Source organism: Xenopus laevis, chromosome 1L, assembly GCF_017654675.1.
Source record: "Xenopus laevis strain J_2021 chromosome 1L, Xenopus_laevis_v10.1, whole genome shotgun sequence".
Taxonomy (NCBI): Eukaryota; Metazoa; Chordata; class Amphibia; order Anura; family Pipidae; genus Xenopus; species Xenopus laevis.
The window spans coordinates 27209523-27222682 of NC_054371.1; the positions used below are offsets into that span (position 1 = coordinate 27209523).

Below are 13160 nucleotides of genomic sequence, written 5' to 3' on the forward strand. Positions count from 1 at the left end.
ATATAAAGATAACCAAGGAGGGCATATTGATAGTGTTCACTGCTATCTTCACCCTGAATACACAAGCAATCAGAATTTGGGGATGATACAGGTACTCACAGCTCAGCTGTGTTTTTTTGCAGTCACTTATCTTGGGTCATGTAACTCTGGTAGGAGACTTCTGTTTTCTGATTTAATCTCATTTTTTTCCCCCTCATTTCCCCCATGCAGTGGGTTATTCTAACTGCAATAGTTCTCATCCTAAAAAGGCTGTTTCATTGTTAGTTAGACTTTAAACTTCTTCCCAATAACTTTATTGATGTTAGGTGATGAAAAAGAACAGAAAGTTACTATATATAAGATTTAGCTCTGGCATGCCTTGCACATTTATAAAAAAGGGGGGTAGAGCTTTAGAACTTTTTATGACATTTGCCAGACATTCAGCTTCAGTGAAAGTATTCTACAGTAAAAGAGATAATAAATGTAAAAAAAAATATGGATGTCATATTTTATGGTTTTATCAAGTGAAAATTGTTTCTGTTCTTCCTGTTGCATGCGTTCTACTGAGCCCAGCCACATGTTGGCGCCTCTTAAAGTGAAACAACCAGCCCATTAACTGGGAGAGAATTTTGTAATACATATGAAATATAACAGTTTCCATACAGCTCAAAAAAATAGTCAGTTTTAGCCTTATATACTAAGGGGCAGATTTATCAAAGGTCAAGGTGAATTTTCGAATGAAAAAAATCTGAATTTCAAGCTATTTTTTGTGAACTTCAACTAGGGAATAGTATAATTCAATTAGAATTTGAAAAAAATTCGAAAATTCGAATTTCGACATTTATCATGTACTGTCTCATTCGAATTTCGACATTTATCATGTACTGACTCTTTAAAAATTCGACCGAAAATTCACGATCTAAAACCTGCCAAATTGCTGTTTTAGCCTATGGGGGACCTCCTAGAACCTATTTGGGGGCATATTTGTTGAATAGGTCTGTTTTTGATCGAATAGGTCCGTAATCGGGATTCCGAATTCGAATCGTACGAATCAAAGTAATCGAAGTAATAGTACATTTGATCGAATTAGATTCAACGTTTTTCCCAAAAAAAACCCTTCGATTTTGCAAAGTCCACGAATTGACTCCAAATAGGTTCTAGGAGGTCCCCCATAGGCTAAAACAGCAATTCGGCAGGTTTTAGATGACGAATGATTGAAGTCTAAGTTTTAAAGAGACAGTACAAGATTTTTTCAAATTCAAATCGAATTTGGACTATTCCCTAGTGGAGGTACACAAAAATAAGTTCGAAATTCAAATTTTTTTAATTTGAATTTTCACTTCGACCCTTGATAAATATGCCCCTAAGGCTTGGCCTCTATTCGGCAGCCTATTAGCCCGGGTCAAAAACTCATCCATTGTGTGATTGGACGCATCGAGATATCAGTGGGGCTAGCAGAATCCAGATCCAAACACTAGAAGACAGTATGGTGCCATGGAGGCTGGTCAGGGTCAAGGACTATGTTTGGAGCTCCATGTGATCTAATTGTTGGACCAACGGCTAAGCTTAGACTCGCCTTGTCACCAAACAAAGGTTCAGAATTGAGATTCCATCCTAGCTAACTGGTTCCCATGATATTAAATACCTTGTTTTGATATCTATTTTGTTTTGTAAGGGACTTTTTACACTGCAAGAATTGCCAGACTTTCCTAGAGACCTACTCATGTTGTTATATCATTTTGGATTTGCAGAAATGGAGAACTTTAGTTAAACTCTCAGATTTGACCAAATAGAAGGTCAATAAGTAACTATAACAGTAGTAACTTTAATTTAAAACTTTTTAAAGATGATGCTTTTGTTGCACCATTATCCGCTCCAATAAATTATTTGGCTCTCCACCTATTTCACGATCTAATTTTTTTACCTCGTTGGCTACTGATTTTATTAGAATAATATACTGTTCACAGACACTGAAGTTGGTTTTTGAAAGGAGGAGGTCAGTGTTATTGGTGTGATTAGCACTGTCCTTTCTGTCTGTTAGAATAATATGTGCTATTTGATTACTATTGGCTGTATCATAGCTCTTGAAGATCATGTTTAGAGATGGGCGGTAAATTCAAAAACGGACGCCGGCGTAAAAAACAAGACGCCGTGCCGTTTCGAGAATTTTGCAAATTTCGCGGGTAATTCACAAATTTTTCGGTGAAGAGAAATGTTCCAAATTCGCCCATCACTAATCATGTTTACTAAGATATTAAATAATTAATAAACATGACCAGTGCTGTTGGTATTGGCCGGTTAGGAATCAATTCCTTGTGATTAGTGATGGGCGAATAAATTTAGCAGGCGTGAATTCATGGCGAATTTCCGTATTTCGGCGATGTCGAATAATTTGAGAAACTGGCGAGAAAATTTGCCGGTGAAAAAATTTGGCTGCGTATCAGAATAATCGCTTGTATAAACATTATCTTGCGTCAAAATTATTCGGACGCCCATTGACATGTATAGCAATTTTCGCGGGTGTCGAAATTGATGCCCATTGACAAATAATTTTGATGCCCATTGACTTCAATGTGTTTCACTAATTTCTCACTGTTTCACGCATTTCGCGGGAAATTTGCGGATTTTTTGCCGATGCTACTTGTGATAATCTAGCTAGGGAGCCAAAAGCAGGTCAGACCTACACCTATATTAGCTTCAGATTCTCCAGACCAAGTTGGTAGCTTATAGGCCATTGTATAGGGCAAACCCGCTCAAATTGAACAGAGAAATAACTGGTGGGGGAAGGTACAAGAGCTGGATAAGTTGTTAGCAGCTGAAGAAACATGACTCATTGCAGTAGACAATTTGAGAATCAAACAGGCCAAAAAATTAGGGCAGGTGGCCATCCAGTGATATCAGCAAAGCAGTCAGTCCAAGCAAAGTAACAGTAAGGAGTATCAAAAAAGCAATGGCATCATGACACTCACAGTGTTGCGCCATCAAGTGTCTGACATCAACAGGAAGAGGCATCGGACATACTAGATACTACTTCTCCAGATAGACGTGCAACAACACTCCTCTTAGTGCTCATGAATGGAGCACTTCTGCCCAGGGGTATGGATGCACTTTGCACCAGAAAAAAAATCTGGCTGAGGTGCAGAGCACAGTGTTGGGAGGTGCAGGCCAGCCTTAATGCACATCATACGCAGACTGTTAGGTCAGGGCCCATTGCTAAAGACGCTTATGACTAAGTACCGGAAGGTACGAAACGCATCGTGGATTATCGGAGGGTCAGTATGTACCATTTTTTTACCATGTTTATTTAATAAAGCTTTTTGACTTTTATATTTAGTCGTTTCTGGGATATATTTTTGAGTAATTATTCTAAAGAGCCTTGGGAGCTGTGGCGAAGTCCTGGAGCTTCTGTTGCCCCGTGTGGACTGGCAGATTGGACTCCCCACTAAACTAACATTTATTTTTATTTTTCTCAATAACAGGGCCCGTTGCTACTCCATTATCTGCACCCCTGAATAATGGGGACACACCGCCTCCCTTGTGAATGCGACGTTGCAAAAATCAGACTTGAGGCAGATGCTGTAGGTCTCTTTGCTGTGAAATAGAGAAAAGAAAATGAGAAAGGTAGTGTGCAAAGTGCAATAAATGGCTGATTGATTCCCTATATGCACATTGGAAGCTGTAAATGACCCCACTGTCCCTTGAGGACTGCACCGGATGCTAATGTAGTTACTACAATGGTTCTGCATTGGGACCTATTATGATTTTATGTTCTGGGACTTATTATGATTTAATCATTGCCGCAGTAGCCATAACATCCCTATTTGGCCCAGCACTTGTGTGGCCAAAGTTGGCAAACATGCACCCATTTGCCAACATGACCCACAAGTTGGACTGAACTCACTGTACAAATTCCCAGAGTCTAACAGATGTTACTGAGAAGATACAGTTGGCAAAGTTCATCAATGGCTGACAGTGAGTCAAAGATGATCCGGGAAACTTCCCTCTGCATATAAGATTTACATAAGAAATTAACAAAGGATTCCCTCTGTTGTTGCCCCTATTCTAGGCACATATTTCTATGTCAGGTTTTTGTGATCTTCAGCAAGTCACTTCATCTTGGCATTCCTCAGGCACCCAAACCTTGATTGTAAATGTTATATTAGAATATGCAGAAAAGCAATGTAGGAGGAAATGGGATGGTAAAACTTACTTATAAATATGGTATAATCCAGTAAAACCCATATAATATTAAAAAGTTAATGCTCCGGAAATATATTCTCTTTACTCCCAATCCTTTGAAAAAAAATGTTTTGTTTTGTTTTTTTTAAAAAAAAAGGCAATTTTCCCCTGCATTTTAATCAGGATATAAAGTATATAGGGGCAAATTCACTAAGCGCCGAAGCACCTAACGCTAGCATCAATTCGCTAGCGTTGGCCATTTTCATTACTTCGCAAACTCACTAATGGACGCTAGCGTAACTTCACTAGCATAACTTCGCACCCTTACGCCTGGCGAATTTGCACAACGGATGTAACTACGCAAATTCACTAACGCGCGCATTGTTCTGAACGCTACCTTTTACGCCAGACTTCCTTCGCCACCTCAGACCAGGCGAAGCGCAATAGAGTAGATGGGGATTTCTTCAAAAAAAGTGCGGCGAAGTGCGGTGAAGTTACGAAATTCACTAAGATTCATAGTTGCGCCAGGCGTAATTTCGGCGCACTTCGCCACACTTCGCCAGGCGTAGTTTCGCTAGCGCTCCGCAAATTAACTAAAATCCGAAGTTGCGCTCAGGGGTAAGGTAAGGTTGCGAAGTTGCGCCAACGTTGATTCGCGAAGTTACGCTAGCGATGGTTAATTTGCATACGGCGCCAAATTCAAATTTCAATGGAGGAATATGTAGCAGCACTACAAATGCCTGGGAAACCTTCAAAACATCAAATAAAATTTTTATTTTGCCCTACACATGTGCCCACTGTATAGTTAAGTTGCCATGAGTTAGGAAATGTAGGGGGGAAGGAGGGGAGCCCCAAAAAATTTTTCGATCTTTTTCAGCCTATCACCCATAATATAGAGAAAACGCCAGCATTTTTTGGGACTTAGGAAAATTTTTAACTTTTTTTTGAAGCAATCCCTATCTACTCTATTGCGTTTCGCCTGGTCTGAGGTGGCGAAGGAAGTCTGGTGTAAAAGGTAGCGTTCAGTACAATGCGCGCGTTAGTGAATTTGCGTAGTTACGTCCGTTGCGCAAATTCGGCGCATAGTGAATTTGCCCCTTAGTGAATTTGCCCCATAGTCTTTCCTGTTACCATCCCGTTTCCAATTGTTGTGGGATATACAATTACCTGCTTTTTTGCTCATTCTCATCAGGGCAAAATCTGTATTGAGCCCCACCAAGCAATTATAAATAGTTAAATCAATTAGTGAGAGCTGAACTGCGGATTTGATTCCGCCATCGGTGTCTGTGCCAGTAATAATTTGATGGTGAATGTTAATGTGGGATTGTAAGCCGTAGGAGGAGGTGTAAATACCAGGTCTAGTTGCTAGGCTACAATTTAAAAACAATATTGTCCAGATTATGGGCTTTTTTAGCCAAGAGAAAAACAATAGTAATGAAATGCCAATAAAAAAAAAGCTTGTATAGCAAGTTAAAAGCTTAATTAAAAACGGATAAAAAATTAATGACATTTTTCTTAGGAAGAATGAATTGGAATGCAAAAAGCTCTGAAGTTGCTGTGTGTCCATTGTAGTATATTTATCAGCAGATTAATCTCACAAACACACATGAACTAAAAGTACCAGTGTTAGTCAATAGCAGCAAACCGGTCTAGGCAATTTACCTTTCTATTGTGTTCATGGGGGGCGATTAACTGAGGGTTACTTCTCTAAGGGCAGCAGAGACACACGCGAAGATTCAGGGAGATTTAGTCGCCGGGGGACAAATCGTCTCTTCTTCGTTTTCCGAAGTCGTCCAAAGTTTCCTCACGAGGAAACTTTTGGCGACTTTGGAAAACGAAGCGCTCCGTGTGCCATCCCGTCGGCGATTTAGATTCAACAGGCAGGAAGGCGACTAAATCTCCCTGAAACTTTGAGTGTGTCTCTGCCTTAAAGTGTGTTGGGCCCACTTTTAACTAGGCCAGCATCCTTGCCTCTACCATGACATTTATTTGACTGGCTCAGGCACTCTAAAACCAGGCTTTAATTCCTACTGAAAATCCATGTACATCATCATGCACTTGTCTTTGTCACACAGTTGCTGATCACATTTTAGTGATCATAATTTGACCAAACTAAAGATGTGGGTTTTTGCATGATGTCTAATTGAGAATGCAAAGGTTGGGTTATAGAGTTTGTCTGAGCAAGCCATTGAAGTAAGTCAATGTTTAAAGAAACAATAATGGAAGACTGTAAGGGCAGGGGCACACGGGCAGATTCGAGGAAATCGCCTCTTCTTTGAGGAGACAATCTCCCCGAACGGCCTTCCCTCTGCTAAAATGAAAAATCGCCTGTGGCAATGCACTCGCCAAAGTCACCCGAAGTTTCCTCGTGAGGCACCTTCGGAGATCTAATCGCCTCGAGTGCCATTGCGCTGACGTTTTCCGGCAGGCACGGGGAAGGCAGTTCGGGAAGATTGTCGCCCCGAAGAAGAGGCAATTAGTCGCCAGGCGACTAAATCTCCCTGGATCTGCCCGTGTGCCCCTGCCCTAAGGGTCATTTAGGGCCACAAGAGCAATTTTTGACACAAGTCCCCATATTTTACTCCAATAATTCCAATTGCAACGATTTTGCCCTCGGCCTTGAAATGGTGCCTGTGTGTGATTCTTTAGAGGTAAGTCTGCTGCACCTTTTGATGCAGCTCACAGTGAAATTACCACCAAGTTCAGGGTAAGAGTTGCTCCAGGCAGATTGGGTGGGTGCAAATACATCGAGCATGTTTGGAACCAAGTACTATTAATTCATGCAATAATTCCATTTTAGGTTGACCACACTTACAAATGCAATCTTAATGAGCCCTTATATCATAGGAGGTAATAGACAATGAAATTAGGTGCAGCCTCTGGAGTAGTCACCTTATAGTTTCTTTCTTTCCCAACTTTTTCTGTATCTCATGGGGCCCATCTAATGGCTAAGAACTTTTTCAAACACCCTCTCTGCCCTTGCCTCGAAGCCTGGGAAGCCTAACGAATGCCTCCCTCTTCTTCCACAGCAACGCCCCTTACTTTAGTCTAATTGGCTTCCCCTGTTTCTCATTATCTCTAAGATTTTCACATAAAAACAAATTACTGTACACAGCTTCCTCCGTGTAAACTGTAAATTGAGATTTCTGTTGCTTTAGTGCAGCTATTTAATAGGCCATAAATTGGAGTGAATAAAAAATGTTGAAAATGAAAGGTATGCTACAAAAGGGGATCAAACGGAAACAACTGAAAGGTACAGTAAAACAAGAAAGAAAGAAACAACATTAAACTCCCCATTTACTAGCAGAATACTAAATGTTAATCAGGCAGTCTCCATGGCAACAACTCACAAAAATAGTAGATGAAGAAGATTAGCTCCATAGGCTTCTTTTTTAAGAGGTAGCTTTGGCAACCACAAATATCTTTCTCATCTAACAATCCTAGCATCCCCCTTCCAAAGCACATTGTAATAACGTCCAAAAAGGATTTATATACCTACGCTGGCAACATGCCCGAGCCACTTAGGCCTCATTTAGCCCAGGATGGTTTAATTCCTAAATTAGTTACTATACAAATGCTGACTATCAAGATGTCAGCTTAGTAAGGGAATTTTCCATTGTGCCATCATGAAAAAGTCTTTCCTTGTCCTTGTTACTGGAAAATTTGCCAGGAAAGAGCATTCATCCATCACGTGCAATTGGAACACTCACAGGCTGCATTTCATTACAAGACTATCCATTAGATCAGTGCTTCCCAAACTCTGGGCCCAGAGCAGTCGCTGGGGGGGGGGCATCCTGAAGGCCAGTTGGGGTGAGATTTAGGGAGGATTGCTATTTCATCTCCAAGAACTCATGAAATCTGTAGATATTCATGGAACTATGGTTGAAAGGCTACAATGTTTTAGTTTATCTGCATCGTTAACCCAAGAGGGACCCTGACCAAATGTTGGACCTCCATGGGGATTTGAAATGGAAACATTTTAAAACCTCGGCTTTAGATTGTAAGCTTCAATGAGCAAGGCCTACTTTAACTCCTATACCTGTAAGTATTAGATTGTAAACTGTAATGAGCAAGGCTTATTTAAACTCCTATACCTGTAAGTGTTAGAGTGTATGCTCTGTTGTGCAAGGCCTAATCTAGCTTCTATGCCTGTAAGTAGTGATGGGCAAATTTGCCCGGAAAAATTCACCAGCGTCAAAAAAAAATTTCGCCGGCGTCAAAAAAAACGTACGCCGACGTCAAAAACGAGACGCTGGCGCCGTTTCGCAAATTTTTCGCCATTTCGCGAATTTCGCACATTTTTCGGCAAAGCAAAACGCGCAATTCGCCCATCACTACCGGTAAGTGTTAAACTGTAAGCTGTAATGAATAAACAAAAATGATGTGTATTTCTGCTCCTGAGTTAATGTATACTTAGGGGGGGTTTTTTTATCAAAGATCGAGTTTTCGAGGTTTGTGAGGTTTCTAATTTAAGAAAAAACTTCAATGAAAAAACTCGAATCATTGAATTCGGGATTAAAAACGCGAAAACACGTATTAATCGAGTTTTCCCCTGAAAAAATCCCGTGGAAACCCACCGATAAAACCCGAACATCACGAAGGCTATTAACATCTTCAAATGGTTCAAGGGACCTCTGCCATTGGCTCCTACATGACCTCGACAAGATTTAGCTGAAGTATTTTTGGATTTGAGCTATTTCCAGCTTCAGGGTTTAATAAATCTTGAAAAATGTCAGTTATTTTTACAAAAACCTGAAAATTTTTAGTTTTTTTAACCCCTGAAAATCTGAGTTTTTGACTGAAAACTACCCTAGAAAAACTCAAATTTTTAGGGAAAACACAACTCAACCTTTGATAAATAACCCCCTAAGTGTAAAAACCACTAAACTACTAATACAAAACTTCACCAGGTAAAAGTGGTCAGGCTCGTATAAAAGTCAGTGGGAGCTGCACTGATCCTATTGGATCGTTTTAAATCAATTCCGACATTTAGAGGTTTTTGGATTTTTTTTTTTTGCTTGGAATTGTCCGAAAAACTTTTACTTTTTACTTTTTACAGGTTTTCTGAAGGATTTTTTTCCCCTTCTGAGGCATGTTGGCTTCAGATTGGGTTTTCTTCTGGATCAACAAGTATCATTTGGGCAACTTGATGGACGTATCAAGTTAAGTCAAGTAAAGCTACCTCTCTAGTGATCTGTAACACCACCCAGTTTCAGCAGCTAAACAAAGTACTTTTACATTATTTTGAGAGAAACAAAAAGAAAATCCTATTGATCTATTGAACCATTTTAATGTTCCGTTACAGTAAGGTCACACTGGCCGTTTCGGGGAGATTTAGTCACCTAGCGACTAATCGCCTCGTCTTTGCTGCGACCAATCTCCCGGAACGCCTTTCCTCACTCTTGCGCTGGCTAAAATGAAAAATCACCGGCGCTAAGCACACGCTGCGATTCGTTTTCCGAAGTTGCCCGAAGTTTCCTTTTAATGCAGCATTCAGCATTATTTTCTGTTCGTACTATTTTTAGTCGGATCTTTTAATAAAGGTCATGACATTTGTGGTTTTAGAGGAAGTGAGCTTAGTTGTGGCTTCCAAAACCTCTCAACCAAAAAATCCGACCTTTGAAAAAATAGGCCTCTTAGGACGAGCAAAAGAAAATATGAATGGGAGATTGAGAATCAATCTAAAGCCACCAAACAAGCAGATCTTTAACCAATTTGGCTGCCAACAAATTGGTCAAAATCAGGATGGCCTTCAGGCAGAGATTGGATCATGATGGTGGCCTATCAATGTGCAAATACAATTCTCTTTAAAAATGAGAACTAAACCCTAAAAATTAATATGGCTAGAAATGCCATATTTTTTTACACTAATGTATTGAACTCACCTAAAGGTTTAGTATCTCTACAGTAGTAATAATCCAGTTGTCACAGGATTTTCCCATGTTGGATTTTGTTAGGAGTGTCAGTGACACACACATGCTCAGCATGCTTTCACACTGATAAGTTACGCTTAGGGGTTGACTCAAATCATCGAGCAGATATAAGCTGTAGCTACAGGGCTCAATACATTTTCATTATAAATGTACGGGTTTCTGAGCTGCCATGTACCAATAATCAAAATTAATTACTAATTAGTGACATTTATATTATATATTTTCAGTATATTGTATAAGCTCAGTAAGTGACAGCAGCACAGAACATGTGCAGTAAATCAGCAGAAAAGAAGACGGGGAGCTACTCCTACTTCTTTGGTTAAGCTTTAGTTCTCCTTTAAAATTTTAAAACATGCCTGATTGGCCAAATATCCACTGGGCAGGACCTCCAGAGGGGAGGACCCCATACATGACTCAATAAGCTGCTGAACAGCTTTTATCGGTCGATTTTTGCCCAACTTGAAGGGGTGGTTCACCTTTAATTTAACATCTGATATGTAATAGAATTCCCAATTCTAAGCAACTTTTCAATTGGTCATCATTTTTTATTCTTTATAGTTTTTATTTATTTGCCTTCTTCTTCTGACTTCTTCTACAAAGTTATTGTTACTTTGTATTCCTAATCTTTCTATTCAGACCTCTCCTATTCATATTCCAGTCTCTTATTAAAATCAATGCATGGTTGCTAGGGTGATTTGGACCCTAGCAACCAGATTGCTGAAACTGCAAACTGCAGAGCTGCTGAATAAAAAGCTAAATAACTCAAAATCCCCAAATAATAAAAAATGAAAACCAATTGCAAATTGTCTCAGAATATCACTCTTTACATTATACTATAAATTGACTCAATCTTTTTCAGATGCCCCACAAGTTTTCATGGCATTCCAAGACATTAGCAAAACTATTGTAAGGCAAAGCTGCAACTGCTTAATTCAGCATTAAATGTGAATATTTTGTGCTTTATAATGATATTAAAATTGTAGAATTCATTTTCAACAACCAATGAAACATATTCCTATATGGAGATTTTTTTTTAGCATCTCTTTCCTCCACGTTCTGTATGAAATGCTGTCTCTCCTGATCTGTCTGGAAGCAGTTTGCAACTATTGCAGCAATTGTTTTTTTATGACAATAGATACTAATTACATTCTTAGCTAAGCGGACTGGGAAGCAGGGGAATGGCTGCACAGCTCCGGTCTCACACATGCGCTACAGCTGGGACTACAAATCTGTTTCATATTTCATGTAACAAATTATGCAAAGTTCGCTAAATAAGAACTATTTAAAATTCCAGTGGGCACTTGTGTAAGCTTTGAGGAGAAACATTTAGTTTGCTATTTCCTTTCATCCCACGTGTAACAAGTATCTTTACAAGCAGACACTTGTAGGAAACAAATAACTAAGTAAGTACGGAACAACCGAGAAAATATCCAGTGAAACCAGAACTTGTTATAGAGAAATAAAGAAGCTGCTAAAGGTGCTGGGCAAAGCGGAGCCACTTATTTCAGCCATATATACGGCTGTCAACCCTTTACTACTGATTGTATAGAAAATCTGAATTAGATTTTCTATACAATCACTGAAATGTAAAGATAGTTGTTTCACTCACTTTGAAGGCATCATCAGTTCTTTCCAGTTATATTCCTGAGAATAAGAGGCCTATTTATCAAAGGTCGAATTTTAGTGGTTTTAGTAAGCTCAGGGCTCAGATTCGGGGGAGATTCGTCGCCCAACAACAAATCTCCTTCTTCGGGGCGACTAATCTCCCCGAACCGCCTCCCAGAGGCTAGAATGTAAATTGCCGGCAGCAGGGCACTCTTCACTTCATTTTCCGAAGTCTTCAGAAAACGAAGCACTCCGAGTGCTCCGAGGCAGTTCGGGAGATTAGTTGCCCCGAAGAAGAGGAGATTTGTCGCCGGGCAACTAATCTCCCCGAATCTGAGCATGTGCCCTGACCCTTACAGGTTTTTGAAACCACAACTTAAACTCGCAGACTCTAAAGGGCACATTTACTAAGCTCGAGTGAATGATTAAAAATAAAAAAACTTCGAATTTCGAAGTATATTTTTGGGTACTTCGACCATCGAATAGGCTACTACGACCTTCGACTACGACTTCGACTCGAACTAAAAATCGTTCGACTATTCGACCATTTGATAGTCGAAGTATTGTCTCTTTAAAAAAAACTTCGACTACACACTTTAAACCTACTGAGGTACAATGTTAACCTATGGGGACCTTCCTCATTACTTTTCTAAGGTTTTTTTGATCAATGGAAAATCCTTCGATCGATGGATTAAAATCCTTCGAATCGATTTTTCCTTTGATCGTTCAATCGTAGGATTTGCGGAAAAACCTTCAAATTCGATATTCGAATTTGTAGGATTTTACTTCGAGGGTTTATTAAAACTGCGAATGTCATGACTTTTATTAAAAGATTCCAATAAAAAAAAGTACCAACAAAAAATTACACCGACTGATGCGCTAAAAAATACGAATACCTCTAAAAATTTGAGTTGTCCAGACAATAAATAGCGGAAAAAAAAACTGAAAAGTCAGAATTGATTTAAAACAGTCCAACAGGATCAACACAGCTCCCATTGACTTCTATAGGACCTCGATAACTTTTACCAGTCAAAGTTTTGTATTAATGGCTTTCTACAATTTTTAGAGCTTGTTATGTTTTGGGTAGCAGAGGATGAGTAGAGTATAAAAGTGCTTTATTAGTAGAGTCATGCAGGCATTACACAACAGGAAGCTTTCACATTCACTTTTAAGCTACCAGGAAGTATGCACAGTATAATTATGAGCACAGTGACATCTACAGTCCATTTGCATGAACACCACATATTCCCCCAACAACTATAATAAACCACAACATTAAACAATATGCATTTTAAAGCAATAATATACATTATTCACATCACATAGACAAGGGTCCATGCAGGTAGTTTTCTGATTCTCTCAGTATGCCTTGTAGGTTCACTTTCTTCAGGCCTATTTCAGTTGACATCAGGAGTAGGAAAATGTCCTTCATCAAATGGAGCTTCTCCAAAGTCATATCTAACA

The 13160-nt window shown here is 39.5% G+C and overlaps 1 long non-coding RNA gene across 1 annotated transcript in view; it reads right to left on the minus strand.

Annotated features, from left to right (window-relative positions):
• The window catches only part of LOC108698028, a 108891-nt gene that overhangs the window by 71284 nt on the left and 24447 nt on the right, over nucleotides 1–13160 (minus strand). The gene's annotated exons all lie outside the window — the stretch shown is intronic.